The sequence below is a fragment of the Cydia pomonella genome, chromosome 10 (assembly GCF_033807575.1).
Source record: "Cydia pomonella isolate Wapato2018A chromosome 10, ilCydPomo1, whole genome shotgun sequence".
In the NCBI taxonomy this organism is placed as follows: Eukaryota; Metazoa; Arthropoda; class Insecta; order Lepidoptera; family Tortricidae; genus Cydia; species Cydia pomonella.
The window spans coordinates 21,626,674-21,647,123 of NC_084712.1; the positions used below are offsets into that span (position 1 = coordinate 21,626,674).

The 20,450-nt window shown below is 37.7% G+C and overlaps 1 protein-coding gene across 1 annotated transcript in view; it reads right to left on the reverse strand.

Annotated features, from left to right (window-relative positions):
- LOC133522400 (thrombospondin type-1 domain-containing protein 7A-like) overlaps positions 1-20,450 on the reverse strand; it is a 202,223-nt gene that overhangs the window by 120,195 nt on the left and 61,578 nt on the right. The window lies entirely within an intron of this gene.

Below are 20,450 nucleotides of genomic sequence, written 5' to 3' on the forward strand. Positions count from 1 at the left end.
ACTACGCTTCCCCTAATCAGATAAAAAACGGTCTAAATTAAAGATCTTTTTGTGAAAGTCTGTTGGAAAGACGCAAAATAACACCCACATGTCGCGTTATTATTTTTTCCACCGAGCTAGGATAAAATAATACAACGATTAGATACAATTAACTACTTTATTATGCACGACTAACAGGTCGCGGATCTACAAAAATTACCTACGTTGAACAGTCTGTAAAATTAAACCTACGATTATATTCACACCCTTGGAATTCCGCACAACAACACTTCCCTTGTATGTGGGTACGCGCAGCCGGTGGTAGGTGCAATTGCAGGTAGCAACGCAGACACGGCGGCACGAGCGGGCGAGCTGATAAGCGTCGTAATGTTGTAGGCACTTCCCGCCAATCGGGATTTTGACAAAATGTCCGGATTCAGGTACCGTATCCCTCAAATGCCAACAGCCGGAATTGTGTTCCTGTAATGTGCCGGTGCCACGGGTTAGTATGGAAAACTCCTTATTGTCGATGCCTTTGTTCAGCGCCATGAGCAAACAACAAGGAGAAGTGCCAAAGGTTGAGTGTGGCGGTGATCAAAAGGCAGAGCGGAGTTTAACAAAGCAAGCGGCAAAAGGTGTGCGAAAATAAGTTATCTAGACATTCGTGAAAAGTCTAATCTCTGAAAGTCTACATATCATAACTATTAAGTAGCAATTACTACATAATTTATTACGTTGTCTGAGTAAACGAAATAAAAGGGAAGGGTAAAACAATAGATAAATGGCGATCTGATCCTTCAGCTATTACGGTTGCTCAGTGGCATTATCTGCATACTTTTATACATATCTAGGCAAATATGACTATTCTTTGCAGACGAAAATAAAAAATAGCCGTAGTACTAGCGGGCAAAAGCACTAATTATTTAATGACAAGCTTAAAGTTAATCTTACATAATCATTTATATTCACACTTACCCAAAAGTGGGGAAATAACAAAAACACAAAGTTTCACTTCCACAAAGTGACTACGTTTAACAAATATGGAATACAGATATTATAAAAATTATCATAAAATCCGGGGAATTTAAAAGGTATGTGCACGAACACAGACACCGCGAAAACGCGACGCGGCCAGAGGTCTGTGTGACATTTTGTCGAATGCCAGCAAGCGGCCGGCTAGGATGCCGGGGGAATAGCGGTCCGACGAGTGGACGACCAATCATACGCGGTTGCTCCTGCTATTACCTTATTTGGAGCGCGAGTGTAGCTCATACCGGTTGCTAAGTGCTTCTGTTATGGGTGCGTTCTGAGACAGCGTAGAACTATTAATTTTATTATTTATTTTGACTTCAGTATGTTATTAATTAGTTAATAACGCTACAGATTCCGCCCGCCTCTCCAGGATTTTAGTTATCTCTCAATAAAAGTAAAATCCGGTTCTTGTAGTGCTGATACTACTGCCAGAAACTATTAACACATCTAACCTTGGTTAGTCCATTTTAGGTCCTTAATATGCCAAAGTCCCAGATCATTGCCATATTTATCTTGCAAGCGATAAATAAGTGGTGATTTTTTTTCTGTGACCTTGCACTCAACGAATTTGGGTGCTAACTTTTTACAAAAAAAACCATCCTTATCACTTTGGTAAAAGGTTCGCTTCCAGACCGTGTCGTTAATATAAAATTCAGATCGTTTTCGCCGTAAATTATATCTTGTTGTGTTTTTGACAAACGCATCATAAAGAGATGTTTGTACTTCGTTAAACACATTAGAAAGGTAACCTATATTATCACAATATACATCCCTAGGAAGGAATATTATTTCGTCATCCAAGTTTGGGTTGACGTAATGAGAACCACACGTAACTAATTCTCTTCCGTGAACAATGAAGGAGGGTGTATAACGAGTAGTTTCGTTTGTAGAATTGTTCATAGCAAACTGTATTTTTCGTAATTTGGTATCCCATGTTCTATGATCATCTTCAATAAAAGATGATATGCAGGTAACAATCGTCTTATTATACCTCTCCACAGTGTTCACCTGCGGACAGTATTTAGCCGTGAAAAATATGTTTGGAACTTTGTAATGGACGAATAGGTTATTAAGACTTTTAGAAATGAACTGGCTACCGTTGTCTAAAAGAATAGTCTGCGGAACACCATGCACTAAAAACCATTCCTCCTCAAGAATCTTAACAACAGAAGCAGCCGTCGCTTTACGAAGTGGAAACATCATGCAGTACTTTGAAAAGCAACAAACAATTACAAAGAGAAAAGTGTTTTGCTTCCGGCTTCTTGGCAGAGGTCCGATAAAATCGATTGAAATCATTTGCATCGGTCTAGAACACTGTTTAGGTCGACCCATTTCACCCAGAGTGGTATGATTAGGCGATTTAATAGCCAAACAAGTCGAGCATTTAGACACAAAAGACACAACATCCGCATGCATGTTTGGCCAGAAGTAGCATAGGGCCAGACGTAAGTACGTTTTATGAATGCCTAAGTGGCCGCCAGTAGGTTCACAGTGATAGTCATGAATGGCTTTTTCACGTAGTTCGTCAGGTACTACTTCTTTCCAGGCAAACTCAGATGTCAACGGAAAGCGATTTTTTGATAACCGAAACAAGGTGTTGTTGATAACTTTGAAATTAGGTAAGCATATGGGATTATTAAGGCAAGTGTTATATTTATCTTTGTACCAGTTATCTGCAGTTGAACTAAAAGAGTTAGCGGTGGAAATACTGTCGATAGGTGGGAGTCTCGATAATGCGTCCGGGATAATGTTATCAGAACCCTTACGGTGCTTTACTATAAAATCAAAACAAGATAATCTTATGCACCAACGGGCCAATCTACCGGTTGGGTTATCAAGGGTAAGGAACCATTTTAGAGCTGAGTGGTCTGTGTAAACAGTGAAAGTCTTACCATTGTCCAAGTAACAACGCCAGTGTTCCAACGCTGTTAAGACTGCAAGGGTCTCTTTCTCCGTTATACTATAGTTCTTTTCAGCTCCCGACAAGGCTCTGCTCATATAAGCAACTGGTCTTTCTTTACCGTCTTGTGTTTGTGTTAGCATAGCTCCTATCCCATAACTACTAGCATCTGCATGAACTTCGAATGCCAGCTGGAAATTTGGACAAGCTAGGACAGGTGCTGTAACTAAGCATTTTTTAAGATTCTTAAACGAGGCGTCCGCTTCTGGCGACCAGCTAAAAGGCGGTGCTTTCTTTTTATTCGAAGTAAGTTTATTCAGTGGGCCTGCTAAAGTGCTAAAGTTGGGTACAAACCTGCGATACCACGACGCTGTTCCCAAGAATCGTTGTAAATCTTTTTTACAAGTCGGAACGGGAAAATTTTCAATCGCGGCCACCTTATCGGAGTCAGTTCGTAGCCCTTGAGAGTCGACTACGTATCCAAGATATTTAAGTTGACTACAGAAGAACTGACATTTGTCGATATTTATCGTCAAGTTTGCGGACTTTAATTTGTCAAGGACGCGAGTCAATAGTGATATATGTTCTTCAAAGGTAGTGCTAACCAAAATAATATCGTCAAGATAGGCAAATACTTTTAAATCAAATTCGGGACCAAACATCATATCTACCAGGCGTTGTTGCGTAGCCGGGGCGTTAGTTAGCCCGAAAGCGGTAGTTTTGAAACGAAATGTACCACGGCCGGGGACGTAAAACGAAGTCTTATCCCTATCTTTTTCAACAATGGGTACCTGCCAGAAAGCTTTTGAAAGATCGACACTAGAGAGGTACTTCGCGTCTCGTAGATTATCTAAAATCTCTGACATATAGGGCAGATTATACGCGTCCTTCTTAGTGACCAAATTTAGCTTTCTACTGTCGAGACAAAATCGAGGTTCTCCGTTCTTTTTCCTAACAATTAGCACTGGGGACTGCCACGCACTTTCAGACGGCTCGATAACGTCAAGGGCTAACATTTCATCCACCTGTTCAGTTAGGATGCGTTGCTTTTCAGGGGACATGCGATAGTAACGTTGCCTGATGGGCGGTGCATCACCTGTATCGATGTGGTGGGAAATCAAAGAAGTTCGACCCAGTCCCCTTACGGTCGTGGATTGTTGTTTAAACAAATCAATAATGTTTTGAACTTTATCACGCTGCGTGCTATCCATGCTTTCTAAACCCATAATATGGGTGGTTGTATCAATACTGTCAAGTAAAACCCGCGAGGAATTAGTAGTCTGAAGAATGTCAATAGTGCCAATTAAATTGGGACATAACTCAAATTTCCTCCAAAAGTCCAGTCCTAGAATTAAGGGATTTGTCACCGACGGAACAACATAAGCGGTTATCATATGCACTGTATTGTTGAATTCAATAGGCAACAACATATAGCCAATGCAATCTAAGATGTGACCACCGGCAGCCTCAAACTTTTCAGAGTGATCCGTATGTAGGGTCAGATTCAAGTCTAATAGTTCTTTGTGCGCATTACTACCCAGAATAGTTGCCGCAGCACCTGAATCTAAGAGACCGACAGCATTATTATTGTCAATTTTTATTTGAATGTAGGCCCTGTTATCACCACTGGGTTTAGTTTTCAGAACTGAAGCGACCTTGTAAACACAAAAGAAATTTTTAACGACTTTTAACCAGTCATTCCATTCAGATCTATCGAAATTACAAGACCCAGATGCACTACAATTCTGATTGACTAGTTTTTTGGAAGGCTGGAAGATGGTTTTTGGCAATCTGGACAGTCGTAGAAACGGACGTCAGGTCGACCACAACGGAAACACAAGATAGTCCGTTCGGCCTTACAATTCCTTAGAGAGTGAGAGTCATCCCTACAACGTGGGCAAAATTTATTTTTTGTTGTAACAGCATGCACGGGCTTGGGGCTGCCTTCATTCTGGGAACCACTTAAATATGACGAGGACTTGTTACCGGTGGACGCAAAAGGTTTAAAGAAACGGTTTGAACTGCTCGAGTGCGAGTAAGCGAAATCCGGCGCCATAGTATCCTGTGTCACTCGTGGTGGTTCACGGAAATGAGAGAGGCGGGATTGAATATTTTCATAATTTTTGCAAAGCAAGCGTAAGGTGTCAATGTCCGCAACGGACTGCACGGATGACAATACTGCGGCATAGCAAGGCCTAATATTGTGTAATAGAATCTCCAGTTTTTCAGCCTCTGTAGGTTGTTTATCTAGTTGTGAGAACATGCCGGCCATAATAGCTAAATAGACAGTAATGTTCTCGCGCTCGCCCTGTGTTCGAGCTCTTATCTCCTCGCGAAAAAAATAATCGTAATTTGGTCGGCTAAAATCTTCCTTCAAGCGCTTACAAACAACCTCCCAAGAAGAAACCTGATCCTTGATACCACGGAACCAATGAAGAGCATCGTCACTGAATATTTCTGTAGCAAAAGAGAGTATCTTGGATCCAGGAATAGAACGGGCCGAAGTAAATTCATCGACTCTCTTTATAAAAGCTCGAACACAAGTCTTTCCATTATATTTTAGTTTAGATAACTCTGTAAGAAACCCTTTATCGCAAGAAACAGAGATAACTCTTCCTTCAAGGGGGACGGAATCTGAGAAAGCACTAGCAGACGACAATGGTTGGGAAACTGGTTCAAGGTTATCCAAGTTCGCGCCTATGTCCTCGGACTTATTAACGCTGTTATTGAGATTTTGAACAAGTTCAGGTGATAGCGAAGTATCGATACGGCCCAGTCTAAACGTTATATGTTTGTGCAGATTCTTTGCTCGTGCAAGCTTATTTTTATCAAAGGTGGCCGAGATTTGTTTTACCATATCCTCCAGACGCAGCAACGATTCATCGACCCCCGAAATATCAGTCTTGGAATCAAATGGTGACTCTAAAATATCGTCAGAAGGTAATAAGGGGGCAAGTTTTACTATTTGCTTTCGCAGCCCCTCAACAGTTGCAGAAGGGGTTTCGCCGCGAATAGCTACCTCATAAGTGAGTTCGGGCTTCTGTAGCGAGAGAAACTTAATTTCGGACATTTTGATTTTTGGATAAGTGTGAATAAAAAAACCTAGCACTCCGTTCTGTTACAGTAGTATATTAGTTGATGAGCTGTATTTAAAAGGGGAAAAAATAATGTTACGGAAGAAATAGATCAAGAATGAATAGAGAATGAGAAAATGAAATGAAATAATGATGCGCAACCAAAAAGAAAAAAAATAAGAGAAAAACAGATAAAAAGCCAAATTAGTGTATAGAGTGTTTACAAAGGCAAAATAAGGGTCAAAAACGTTATTGTTGCAATGACTTAATAAACTACTCCACTCTATACCCTAATTATTCAACACAAATTGCAACAAAAAAAAACCTTAAAATACAACTTCACAATTCTACAACGCACACACGCAAACCAAGCGTGAATCCCAAGTGAAAAAGTATTTATTAAAGAGTAATAATTATGTAGGAATACAGAACTGTTCAACTTCCACGCTATGGGCGCCACTGTCGCGTTATTATTTTTTCCACCGAGCTAGGATAAAATAATACAACGATTAGATACAATTAACTACTTTATTATGCACGACTAACAGGTCGCGGATCTACAAAAATTACCTACGTTGAACAGTCTGTAAAATTAAACCTACGATTATATTCACACCCTTGGAATTCCGCACAACAACACTTCCCTTGTATGTGGGTACGCGCAGCCGGTGGTAGGTGCAATTGCAGGTAGCAACGCAGACACGGCGGCACGAGCGGGCGAGCTGATAAGCGTCGTAATGTTGTAGGCACTTCCCGCCAATCGGGATTTTGACAAAATGTCCGGATTCAGGTACCGTATCCCTCAAATGCCAACAGCCGGAATTGTGTTCCTGTAATGTGCCGGTGCCACGGGTTAGTATGGAAAACTCCTTATTGTCGATGCCTTTGTTCAGCGCCATGAGCAAACAACAAGGAGAAGTGCCAAAGGTTGAGTGTGGCGGTGATCAAAAGGCAGAGCGGAGTTTAACAAAGCAAGCGGCAAAAGGTGTGCGAAAATAAGTTATCTAGACATTCGTGAAAAGTCTAATCTCTGAAAGTCTACATATCATAACTATTAAGTAGCAATTACTACATAATTTATTACGTTGTCTGAGTAAAAGAAATAAAAGGGAAGGGTAAAACAATAGATAAATGGCGATCTGATCCTTCAGCTATTACGGTTGCTCAGTGGCATTATCTGCATACTTTTATACATATCTAGGCAAATATGACTATTCTTTGCAGACGAAAATAAAAAATAGCCGTAGTACTAGCGGGCAAAAGCACTAATTATTTAATGACAAGCTTAAAGTTAATCTTACATAATCATTTATATTCACACTTACCCAAAAGTGGGGAAATAACAAAAACACAAAGTTTCACTTCCACAAAGTGACTACGTTTAACAAATATGGAATACAGATATTATAAAAATTATCATAAAATCCGGGGAATTTAAAAGGTATGTGCACGAACACAGACACCGCGAAAACGCGACGCGGCCAGAGGTCTGTGTGACATTTTGTCGAATGCCAGCAAGCGGCCGGCTAGGATGCCGGGGGAATAGCGGTCCGACGAGTGGACGACCAATCATACGCGGTTGCTCCTGCTATTACCTTATTTGGAGCGCGAGTGTAGCTCATACCGGTTGCTAAGTGCTTCTGTTATGGGTGCGTTCTGAGACAGCGTAGAACTATTAATTTTATTATTTATTTTGACTTCAGTATGTTATTAATTAGTTAATAAGTATTCGTAAATATTTTACGCAAAAACGCGAGAGCTCCTAAATAAGCGACGGTAATGAGCAAGATAATCGAATGAAGAACGCGAATGTCGCCTCTTGATTACGACTCTGTTTATTTTTCCCTGTTTTAAGCACAAATGCGTGAATTACGTAATTAATCAAGTCATTAGCGATGCTTGCGCTGTGTTGGCTTTGCATGAGCTTAGTGATTGATGATTAGTACTAATTAGATTCCCTTCCTGCATACAGATTATATTATATTTTTAGTGCAGTATTATTTCTAGTTTTGTTCAGATAACGTAATATACAATACACATAAACATGGAGACGGTAAAGAGTATATAAAAAAAGTAGTAATGTGAAGAGGTAGTAGAAGAGAGGGGTCTTGGGGGACATTCAGTATATGATTCCTGCACCATCTTCGCACTCAAAAGCTTTAATGTGTCGTCTTGTGCCTCTGACTCTTATGGAGACAGCTCTAATTCGAATTTTATAAAAAAATCTTCGAACTGTGATTGATATACAACAAATTATGTCAAAATATTTGGAATAATGTTAATATCCAGAGAGGAAAATTAGGACTACGTTTGTATGAAAAAACGATTTCGCGCGGGTCCTTCACTTTCGTCGTGCTGGAATAGAAAAGTTAGCTTATATAAATATCGTTCACTTAAATTAAATTTACTCTTTCATATCTGCAATTAGTACTACATACAACTGTGTGTGTAATCACTCCAACTCTCCCGACACCTATACAACTACCACTAGAGGTAGACAGAGCAGCCTGTCACCAGCCCTAATGCGTTCTAATGGAGGCAATTTGCCGTGTTTTGCATTAGGAGCCAGTTTGCCGTGTTTTGCCGACGTTTCGTCGCGGCTGCCGGCGCCCGCTAAGTGTTGCTGCGGTGAACGCTTCGGTAACGCAATTCCTATTCGAGTGAAACTAGAAACATAGGAAACACATTATTATAACCAAATGCTATTATTATTTTTTCCTACTCCTCTACTGTTATCTGTCATTTATGCATTCATTAACACGAATATAAGAACATACATAAAAGATTTCATGAAAAGTCTATATTGTCTATTCCTCATAAAAGCTCTTGTGCTTTTATACGCTATAACGTTACTGCGATTAATGGCTACCAACCTAACAAAACCAAAACGAATACGGTTTTAAACTAAGTGCATTGATGCCAACTTACAAAATATTCATTTGGTTGCATAGTAAAAATAATTACTTCATAAGTCAGAAACACGCATGTGACACCCGTAATCTAGCAACACCCATAGACTACGAAGACCGCTTAGCGTTGCTTGTTAGTCTCCGTAGGCTACGGTGGCCAAAATTGAGAAAAAACTGTCCAAAAAATTAATTTAGCAAGTAGCAAGTACCAGGGCCTCATGAGTTACGAGGAGGTGTCGCCGACCGGCCGGCCGCGGCCCGGGGCGGGCCGGGCGCGTAACAAGGTATGCTCGCGCGTCTTGGCTATATACTTTTGCTGTAATTTGTTTACCTAAATTAAGATTTATTTTTTTGACTCGTAGGAAAAATATTGTATGCAACGTTGTATAAGTAGGTCAAAAAATTCTCGAGGCGTATTCCTTTACAATGTAACTCACGCCACTCGCCTTTTTTGACCCTTCTTATACAACTGATGCATAAAATACTATATTGTGTGTTTGGATGTATGTTTCAGGAGAAAGGTTAATTTTTCTCATCTTTCAGAGTGGTACAGCGCTGATCTGGGGGCCTAGCCAAGATGTAAATAGTACATCGACAAATGCCAAAACAAAAAATGTACTGGGACGGTACGAGAGATGCTACGAAGTCATGTGACTATTTCCATACATGATTTATGTAAGCTTAACTTGGCGTTTTGTATTAAAGATTTTCATTTTGGCTAGCTACACAATTTAATTTTTGACTAAATGGAAAGAGGTTTTAAGGTCGACCAGGCATGCACTTTTCATGCTGGTAAGTGTGGTTGTTATACGATATCTTGAATAATATTTAAGTAATGTTCATGAAATTTGGAAAGGACTTAGTTTGCACAAATGCAATTTTTAAATTCGAACATGACAAGGATCAGTTTGTAAGCTAAGTACTAAATAGTCTGATCAAAATGTATGTACCTATTACGGGTCGCGACTGTCGCGAGGTCTCTATTCTGGGCGAACCACAACTTAGTTAATAAAACTGGGATCCGCTTGTCCATACGGTTGACAGTTCTGGGCCAATACCAATAATACCGTTCCAGAAATGCACCACAAAATCGACAGTTTATTTATTGTATTTCAAACCTATCGGAAATGAAATATCCCAATCATGAAAAAAGGGCAACATCCAGGCGCCATTTCTTACAATTCTCACCTTCTGTCATCCGAGACGTCGGAAGGTAGTTCTCCGAGCACTTCATTTCCGTTGCATCCGGTGTTCGAAACGTATTCCTATCCACCAATCATGACCAGTCTACATTTGAGCTCTAACTTCCCATAGTAGCTAAAGATCTCGAGATCACATATGATTGGTTAGGTTGTGATGGGACCGATAGTCCGGTCTAAACTAAACGTCACGTCTAGTATTGCTGTGACAGTCGGTGTGGCACTTTGTGGAATCAAATAAAAGCTGCGAAGGAATCGGCCTCGTTCAGGCAGGTTGGTTTGTGTGTGTATTGGTTGGACTAAATAAATAAATATTGCAGGGACATTCTTACAGTCCCACCGTAAGCTCAAGAAGTGTTGTGGGTACTCAGACAACGATATATATAATATAAAAATAGTTAGATACATAGCAAACATCCATGACTCAGGAACAAATATCTGTGCTCATCACACAAATAAATGCCCTTACCGGGATGCGAACCATCGGCTTCATAGGCAGGGTCACTACTCACTACCCGCTAGGACAAAGGTTGTCGACCGGTTGTGTTGTTTCTTTAGAAAATGCTTGTGGGAAATAAAGTAAATCGGTATTTATAACTAGTAATTTAAGATTATACGTATATATTTGTTTTTCTATTACGTACCTACCGCAATCAGCATCAAATAGATAGAAACGGCCAGTGTCTAAATGTATCGACACACTGTTCGAAAAAAATAAACAAAATCTAATTATGCTCTGGTAGTTAAGACTAGATTTAAAAAAAATCTGAATTGATTTATAGCTAAAACCTACGACTAGTTTAAATTTGCGGTTAAGTATATCATAAATCCATTGCTTATATATTTACACTTTAGAGATAATTTGGACCGTCGCCGTTCCGTCACGGGTGATAAGAATTTGCAAATAAATGTTTAATATCAGACCAGTCAGAGTTCTCTTACACTGTACTAATGTATAATGTTTGTCAAAGCAGATCTTATTTCCCACAGGGATCAGACAGGCGCAGACATTTTATTTATCCGTACATACAGGGAACATAAAAGAGCTCGATTCAGATTTTACAATTTGTCATGGTTTCGAATTGGTTTTGATACGACCTGACGATGGTCTTGGTGATCAGCGCGCATCTCACGCAGACTTTGACTTCATTCGCATGCACCATGACAGCGTTTTCACATATTCCGTCCGATCCGATATCGGGTTTCGGATACGCCCATAAAAAAGTAAACATGACAAAATTCTTTTCGTTGTTTTGTTTTTGACCACTCTGTCACGCGTGTATTTGTGTTTTCTATCAAAAAAAACGAGTGCTATTGTATGTCTTTCTAGCTGTAGATTATATTTAACATAAGAAAAATTAAAAACGAAATTTCATCGCATACAAAAAGCTCCACTCCGTCACATTTTTAGGGGATAAAAAACAAGACAACGAAAAGAACTTTGACCCATTACATTTAAAAACTACTGTTTCATATTTATTTATTGTTTAAATGTTTTGATTAAAAGATAAGCTTTAACCAAAATAGGAGGACTGCTTTTTTCAATTTTTTGACATCCTATATCAGATCGGACAATGTGAAAACGCTCTGAGCGATCACCAAGGTCGCATCAAAACCGTTATTAAAAATGTTATGTCGGAACCTGCTCCAGGGTATTCACGGCCACTGGGGAATCAATGTAGTGCGCTTATCGTTCCTGCTGTGATGTTGTGTTGGTTCCTGTTGAGACTTGCTATCCCATTTTTTTTACATTATTCAAGATTTAAGCAGTTAGAAACTTATTTAAAAGGACTTACAACTCTTATAAATGGTTTTATAATTCTAGTTTAACAGCTTTAGTCGTTTGATTTAGGTAGCTTTGAACTTTAATGGGAGTTTAAATGTTAAGAGGAAGTAACAAAGTACCTATATACATTAAAACTTATACACATTATTTAAACTAAATGGGACTTGGCCACATACATTTTCATTTGTTAACGTTCGTAGTCTCGGAAAAGTCTGGCAAAAACGGCTATCTAGACACATGGCATTCTATTGGCTGTGTGCGCGTATAGCTTAAAACGGAAGAATTATATGGCTCCGCCATTTTGACACATTTCCAAAAAAATATTTCCAAAAATTTATATTTAATCATTAAACCTGCGAAAGCTGGAGACCTTCGGTAATGCTGGGTCAATGATATTCTTAATTATTTAATTTAAAAAGTGCCTAACGCAAAATTGTAGTTAAAATATTATATTTTACACGTTTTCTCGTAGTGTAAGGCACATACCATAAAAATGAACACGACCAAAACCTAAAAAGGTTAAAGTTGGCTCGATGGAAAAAGATAGGAAACATGTCTAATTTTCATTTATTTTCAGTTGTATTTCGCTACCCCGCAAACCATAGCAGTATATTTTATAGTAAAAAGTATAAAATACCTAGTGACACTACGGAGGTATACATCAAGCTAAGTAACTGAAAACTTAAAACGACTTATCAAATATGTACATGTTTCTTTTCGTTGGTCAGTCCCGTGTCGTCTCTTTTATTTAAAATAATGCATAAAATATATCCGCTAAACCAGAATTTTCACAAGAAAGAATCCAGCACCACGAAACTAGCACAATGTGACCACCGCTCCCACTTTTATTACTTTCCTAAGTGAGTTTAAACTTTTTTAGTGTTATATTACTTTTGTAGGCTACTTTAACAGCTTTGGTCGTTTGATTGGCTTTTTAAGCTTTAGTAAATACTTTCGTAAACGGTTATGTTATGTTACATTGATTTTTAATTATTATTTTATCAGTTAGCCCTAGTGTCCCACTGCTGCGTTGGCAGCATGGTTCCATTTTTATCACTTATCACTATGCCCGTCACTTTTGCGCTTACATACTTGTTAGAACGTGACAGGCATGGTGACAAATGCTAAAGAGCCAACCATCTTAGCCCTACTGGGTGAAGGCCGCTCCCCGTAATCTCCACAGCTCCCATTGTTGTGATTTTTCTGGCCAGGTACTGATGAAAGTATCTAAGTCGTCCTAACAACTCCGTCCGGACCGCCAGGTCCGCGCCAGGACATGCCAATGTCCGCGCTTAACTTATAAGAAAGTTATTCTTAAAGGAACGAGCCCTGTTTCCCCACTTGGTTGGGTGATTAGATGGCAGTCGCTTTAGTAAAAAAATAGTACCTTTACCAATTTTACGGCGCGGAGCAGTAGGCGATTCACGGCCGTCGTAAACGCTGCTCTTACTGTAAGTGCTTGAGATAGGAGACCTAAGCTCTCCGAAACATGTCGCGCGACTGACTAAAAATACGTCAGTGTAATCCGTGGAACTATTTTATTGTTTTGTGAATAAGTTCCCGAGCGGATCGGATCAAGTACGCCGTGGCAAAATGCCGCGAGAGCGCATGGACGATGGTGTGTTAACTTCTCAAATTTCACTTCCTTTTACAACAAAAATGTAACATAGGGCTTCTAATACACATCTTGCAACAAATGGCATGCAATTTTAGGTAATTGCTTTCTAAGTGGAACCAACGAGTTCCAACAATCGATCAAACGCCGCAATGTATTCCAATTAATGGTGACCTTTGAAGACGTCAAAATCTTAATTAAAAACCACAGAGTTATGGTTATGACTTCACAGAAGTAGCATTCATCTCACTTACGCTTTACCTACTTTGAATAAGTTTTAAAAATAAATAACATTGCAGCATCCGCGTGGACCCAGTATAAATTTTATTACTCAAAGTACAAAGAAGAAAAAGTTAAGATAAGATAAGATTATAAGAAAGTTTAAGATGTCTGCGGCGCTTCCGTAACAACGCTGAAATTAGTTGTCAACTACAAGAACAGCGCGACGGAAGCTAGAAATGAGTTCTAGTAGTGCAATAAACAATTCGTAAGCTCAAGGAAACGTTTGTTTGATATTATTTTTGTACAAGCTTATAGATTCTAAATTTAAAACTGTTGTTAAGCAAAAACTCATTTCACGAGCATACTATAAAATAAGCGATTATATCATGGTTAGCGATGTTTGGCAATGATAACGTCCTGCATTAGCAATCTATAGCAAACACCCCTATGATGGAACAGGCACCAGTAATGAGATGTGGTATAGATAAATCCTGTAAAACAAGTATTTACCATTAGTTTTTAATCGCTGGCAACATTTTACCATAAACAAGAGCCAAACAGCTGCTTAAGTTTAATTTTTCATTGATATTTGTTAGTTTGTAATTTAATGGCACCATACATCCCATGACTGGAGCAAAAAACCATTGTTTTAATTGGTTAATTATATTGAAACCAATAGCAGTAGCTTTCACTAAATACATAGAAATAATAAAGGACGAATTGAACACCCAACTTTTAAAGCATAAAGCGGTAGAAATTTTACAGATGTCGGTGAAATATCAAAAATACTTCAAATTTTCTCTTAAATGTTCCATGATTGGTGACGTTAACATAGTGCATCAAATTTCTATAAGAAAGTCCCTACTGTAGGTTATTTTGTGTTTTTTTTTTTTAAATTCCATATTAATTTAAAATGTATTTTTTATTTAATTCATGTTAGTTATAAGATCTAATGTTTTGAAAAGACGTCCCGCCGAGTTTCTCTAGGATACCCTCCTACAATTTGGGAGGGATTTAAATCTTCTCGGGTCAGAGGTGTAGGGTTAGAGCCGGCGTAGCTTTATTTGACGTGCATAAGCGCGTTGTAATATTCCTACTTGGAATTTTTTTTTTTTTTTATTTAATGTTCATTGGTATGTTACGTTCTGTATTAGGCCACTAATATTTTGGCCAAAACTTTGGGTAATAGTGCGTCACTCGTGAACATGTCATAGATAATCAGGCACAGACGAGGGCTCAATATATGTTCCATTTTCAGCGTGACTGCCGACCCTCTCTCTTATCGCGCTACACAGGCCCCTGCCTATACGTATACCTAAAAGACCGAGAGCCGAATGGAAGATTACATGTGCCATCGAATACACGAAGCGGATGGCATTTTTCGCAAAGTAGAGGAAAATTATGTTGATAGTAATTTATTGCGACATTAGGCTAGCAAAGGTGCGAATAAATCTTATGATGAATGTGTTAAATACAAAATTATTTGAGTAGCCAAAATTTAATCCTTATAATTTCTTCATGTCCGTCTTTCTGTCCGTATATCACAGCCATGTTATGGTATAATATGATGTTTGGAAGCTAATTTAAAATAGGTACTAAATGATTAGTATTAAGTTATATTGCTGATTTAACTGAACCATAAACAAATATGAGCGAGATATTAAAATACTTGTATATTTTATACAATATGTATTTTTGATACAACCGCATAATAAAAGGGTAGGTAGGCTTTAATGAACACACTTTCATAGGTTTTTTAAAGAAAATACGACTTTTTTTTGTTCATATACAATAATTCAGCAAGCAATGTATCACTACTTTTTCTTAACTCAAAACGTCACATTTAATGACGCGACGTCACAATTGTCACAGTAATCATGATGTTCGAAATACATTGCCGCTCGAAAAAACATCAAAAATTCATTATACTTTAGTAGTTAAGACTACATTAAAAAAAATTACAGAATTATTTCAAAATACTAAAACCTACGTCTTGCTTAAGTTTACGGTTATATAAAAAATACACATTGTATAAAATATACAAGTACTTTAATATCTCGCTCATATTTGTTTATGGTTCGGTGGTGTAAGTCCATTAAAACTTTCTAGTTAAATATTTAATGGGGGATTAAACTGCTAATGGACCCAAATATACTTACAACTTTTACCCTCGTTTTGGCCTGCACTGGTAAAGTAGAAAATTTTGTATTCGCTAGAATTCGACGAGTAGTGGTTTTACTTTAAAAATCTTTTGAGAAACTGTTATAGATTCAACGTAACGATATGCTTGTAACGGATTACATCAAATAATTTGGTACCTAACGCGCTTAATATTTATACTGACACAAACCGAATATTTTGACGAGAAAGATGAGATTAAAAAGACAGGCAGGGTTTGTACATTGAAAATTTAGTCAATGTTTCAAATGCTGTTCCCATATCATCATCATAACATCATCATCATGATGTGTATCATTGTTACCATAAGGTGTCTTGGCCTGTAAGCTAACTACATTTAAGGCCTGTTTTACGATGTCCAAGTAAAGTATTGGATAGCTAAAAAAAAAAAATTAACCGCCAGACAAAACTTCCTGCAAAACTTAGCACTTTTTTTTACCAGTTAAGCTCATTTGAAGATTTTCAAACGCCAACGATGACTGTATTCGTCAGATTGGCAAGTAGCTTATTCAGGACTTTACTTGGACATATTGTGGAACAGGCCCTTACAAAAATAAGATAAATACGGATGTACTTTCTTACAAACAAATAAGCACTTTTTACAAAGATTAAAAATTCACAGAGAATATCAAAGAGCAAAAATAATAAGATCTCATGGCTCTTTTGAATAAATAAAACCCCAAAGGTTTAAGTACTCGCGATGGGTATGAATAAGATAACGCCCAGAAATATGTCGCTAGAGCGGGAAGTATGGGTTTCCACCCCCTGAGCAGGATCAAGGGATTATTCGATTGAGCTGCGTAAACTTCCCTCAATATTAGATAGATATGCGGGGTTATGCTGTCAACGGTAATGCTGTTCGTTGCGACCGGTATTATGTATTTAGCATGATATTTCGTACCTGTAAAGTGTAGAATGAACATTGTACAGTCAACGAACCATTAGCTGATGTATCAATTACTATATTCACACTTAGGTAAGTTATTTGTGTGAGAAAACAATTGATCACTACTTGCTCTTCTTGACACCCAAATTGAAGAAAAAAAGGTTTTCCAATTCCAACTACTGAATTTTATTGTAAAGTTAATTATTACATGTTTTTGCACCGCCTACTACTTATCCTAAAGGTTGACCGGTAAATAATTCCTTATGGCATTAAGTTCCCCTTTTACACAGTGTGTTTTCTTATGTGCAATCGTCATCAGGCCTTAGACATCTTTACAAATAATTTAAACAGCATCTATGATCTAGCGACAGCGCCGCTTGAACATGAACATTATTTTTAATGTGCAATGAAGATTGTAAAACCGCACAACCAGCTCAAACCCTCAAAGCGAGAGTGACGACGCACATGCGTCATGCGTGCGCCTGCGACAAACAATAATATCGTTTTCTCTGCTACTCCTACTGAAAGTTACATAAGACCATTTCACTCAGTCATATCCCACCTCCCCATTTTTACCTTGTTATTGTTTCTCTGCGCTCAAACCACACGTCAAATGCAAATTGGTTTCCCGTGTCATATTATACGGAAAGCCGTGGCGACCTCCGTACGAGCTGGGGTTCTCATGGTCGAGCGGGCGCGGGAGAATCAAGGTCTTCAGCGCCAGTGTAACGTGGAATGTGGCCTCGAAATCTGTCACAACTTTGACAAGTCACTTATGTAAGGAAATCGACTCTTATTTTAACATTTATTTACGGTTTCAATAAATGCTGGATTTGAATGCGACCTTGACAATCAACTTGGGGATTGGCGCGCATCTTTCATACATACGACTTGCGCTTCATTTCGCATGCGCCAATCGGAGTGAGCGATATTGCCTTGTACGAATCGCCAGTGTTTTCAACGCGTTTGTAATGATTGGATTTGCATAAGCCGCCGTTAAGGGCCTACTAAAGCCGTGAATACCGGTTCGTAAGCCACGCCCGCTAGCTTCCTCACTCCCCGCTAGCACGCACACATTGGAAGCGCTCCGCGGAGTCCGCGGCGCACGTGAAGGTGAAAGCTCCATCTAGCGTTAAAAAAGTTAACTACGATTATACGCGGTCGGTCAGAAACTTAATTCTTAGAAAATAAAAAAGATGGCGTTATTACTTCCTACTAGAAAATAAAAAAATATATTATTGTAAATTGTAATAAATCTGAGACTACAATATAGCCAATTTTTATTGTTGATTTTTGGAAGATGTTAATAGTACAGTTAATTGTAAGTATAACACTACCTATCTTTTTAAATTCGATGTGATAACTTACAATGTAATCTTACATTGTTAGTTATCATATTTTATTTAGTAATATATTGTTGAGGCAGGAAATACAGGGTGCCGTTTTCCGACGACCAATTTTACGGATGATAGTGAATCACAGTTGTCAGTGGTAACTACCTACATATAAAAAAGAAAAAAGTAAGTAATATGGTAACAACGAAAACTACCAAAAAAAGTGAAGTAAGTATTTTTATTACGCTGAAATATGTAATAGTCTATCTTTTATACGTTATATAAGTAGTAGTATTTAACTATTTATATATTTTTAATATTATTTGACTTCACGTTTAATTTTTTCCTTATTATTTGTTATTATTTTTTCCTGCACCAACATACACAAATGTCTCTGTTTGACCCAATGGTTGACTGGTAGAGAATGCCTTTTGGCATTAAGTTCGCCATTTGTACATTTTTCTTTATGTGTGCAATAAAGTTTAAATAAATAAATAAATAAATAATATTCAACTAATAACTTTTAAACAATTACTCAAACAATCAGGGTGATTCTTAAATTGTGTCCAGAAAAATATTTTTTCATAAAAGATTTTTATTTTTCACATATTGTTACGTATAAAAAGCATTTTTTGATGCATATGGTCAAGCTTAATACCCTCAGGAAAGGTAAATAAAATGAGTACATAATCACGGTTGTCACAAAGTGTCCCTCAGTCGTGACGTTTCGGCATTTTGGCGGCCAACTCCACTATTTTGAATTATACAATATTTTTAATATAGCCTAAGTTACTCCCATGACTACGACACATCGAATGACAGCTCATACGTTGAAATTCGTCATACTAGCGCTGTAGAGCGTGACAAAGAATCGGATACACATCATACATCCACATACACGCGGAAACCAATTTTCTGCTTTGAGCAGTTGGGCAATAATAACAAATGAACGTAGCTAATAAAATCCATTTCTAAAGAGTGAATATGCCTCTAAATTAATCAAACGAATTGAGAATGTCACGACCACGTGTCTATATGACACGAACGTGGATTCAATAGTCCGTGGCGGGGACAGAATTTTGAGGCCACTGTCGTGACAATTTGAAACATGTTCGGTATTACCTAAAAATTACCTTTGACTTTGCAAATATTAAATAATTAGCTCAATCTCGAATGTATTAGGTATATCTTATGTTACAAACAATAACGTGAAATGAGTACTGACTTTTAAAACTCAAACACGGCGGTGACGCGTTAAGGTTGACCTTTTTTTTAATTAACACAAATAAAAAAAATTCGGTAACACTTCTCCCTTCAGCCATTTGCAAATCTGACAACAACACAGTATTGCTGTTCTAAAAAAAAGCGTTAAAACGGCTGCCAGACGTAAAGGTAACTTTCTACCGAGTACTGCATGTTTATATTACCACGCGCGCCGGTGACACGAAAACTGATCACAAGATGTATGTTATTAAAATTGTTATAAAGTCGTTATATATCCATACAATTTTTAAACCGTATTGTGGAATAGGTGTAAATGTTAACATTTGATATAAAATTCTCCCAAAAACACTTTCAAAGAAAAATAAAATATCATAAAATCCGAGGAAGTCACACTACACGTTCCGTGACATTTAGAACTTCTTAATATGTTTCTAATAAATGCTCTTAGGATATTAGGTTGACATAAAACTAGAGGTAAATTACTAAGTATATTGATATTTAGTTTACTTATTTTCTTAAAAATATATGCTATTCTTACAGGTAACACAATTGTTATTTTGACTGTTTTTAATTTAAGTTAATTTGTATTGTATTTTCGATTGTTTGTGATGTAATTATGGGTCTTTCACCTGAAATAAACGATTTCATAATATCGTTCCCCTGGCTTTGGTTCACTGTGATTTTCATTCCCGTGTGTTTTGATATAAAATGTATTCTTCATGGGCATGTACAATGTTAAATCATATGTCAAGTAAATGATTATTTACTTTCATGGATTAAGTAAAAATTATCGTAATCATAACAGTTGATCAAAGACATACTTATTTCTTTTCCCCTGGTTCTCATTCCATGCCTTTGGACTGGGGTTTCAACTAAAATCAACGTGTGGTACTTCGTTCTATAGATCTTAAAAATAACATTAAGTTGCTAAGGGTGTTCTATGATTCAGTGTATTATTTTGGAACGAATTGTTCCGAAATTCATTGTCATTATGTCATTCCTTGTCATTCCCTTATCGGTTTTTTTCATTCCCTCGTCGCTTTTACATTCTTTTTATCGATTTTATTATTCGCCTGATAGGTAATAAATTGACCAAAATGTATGCCTATTCG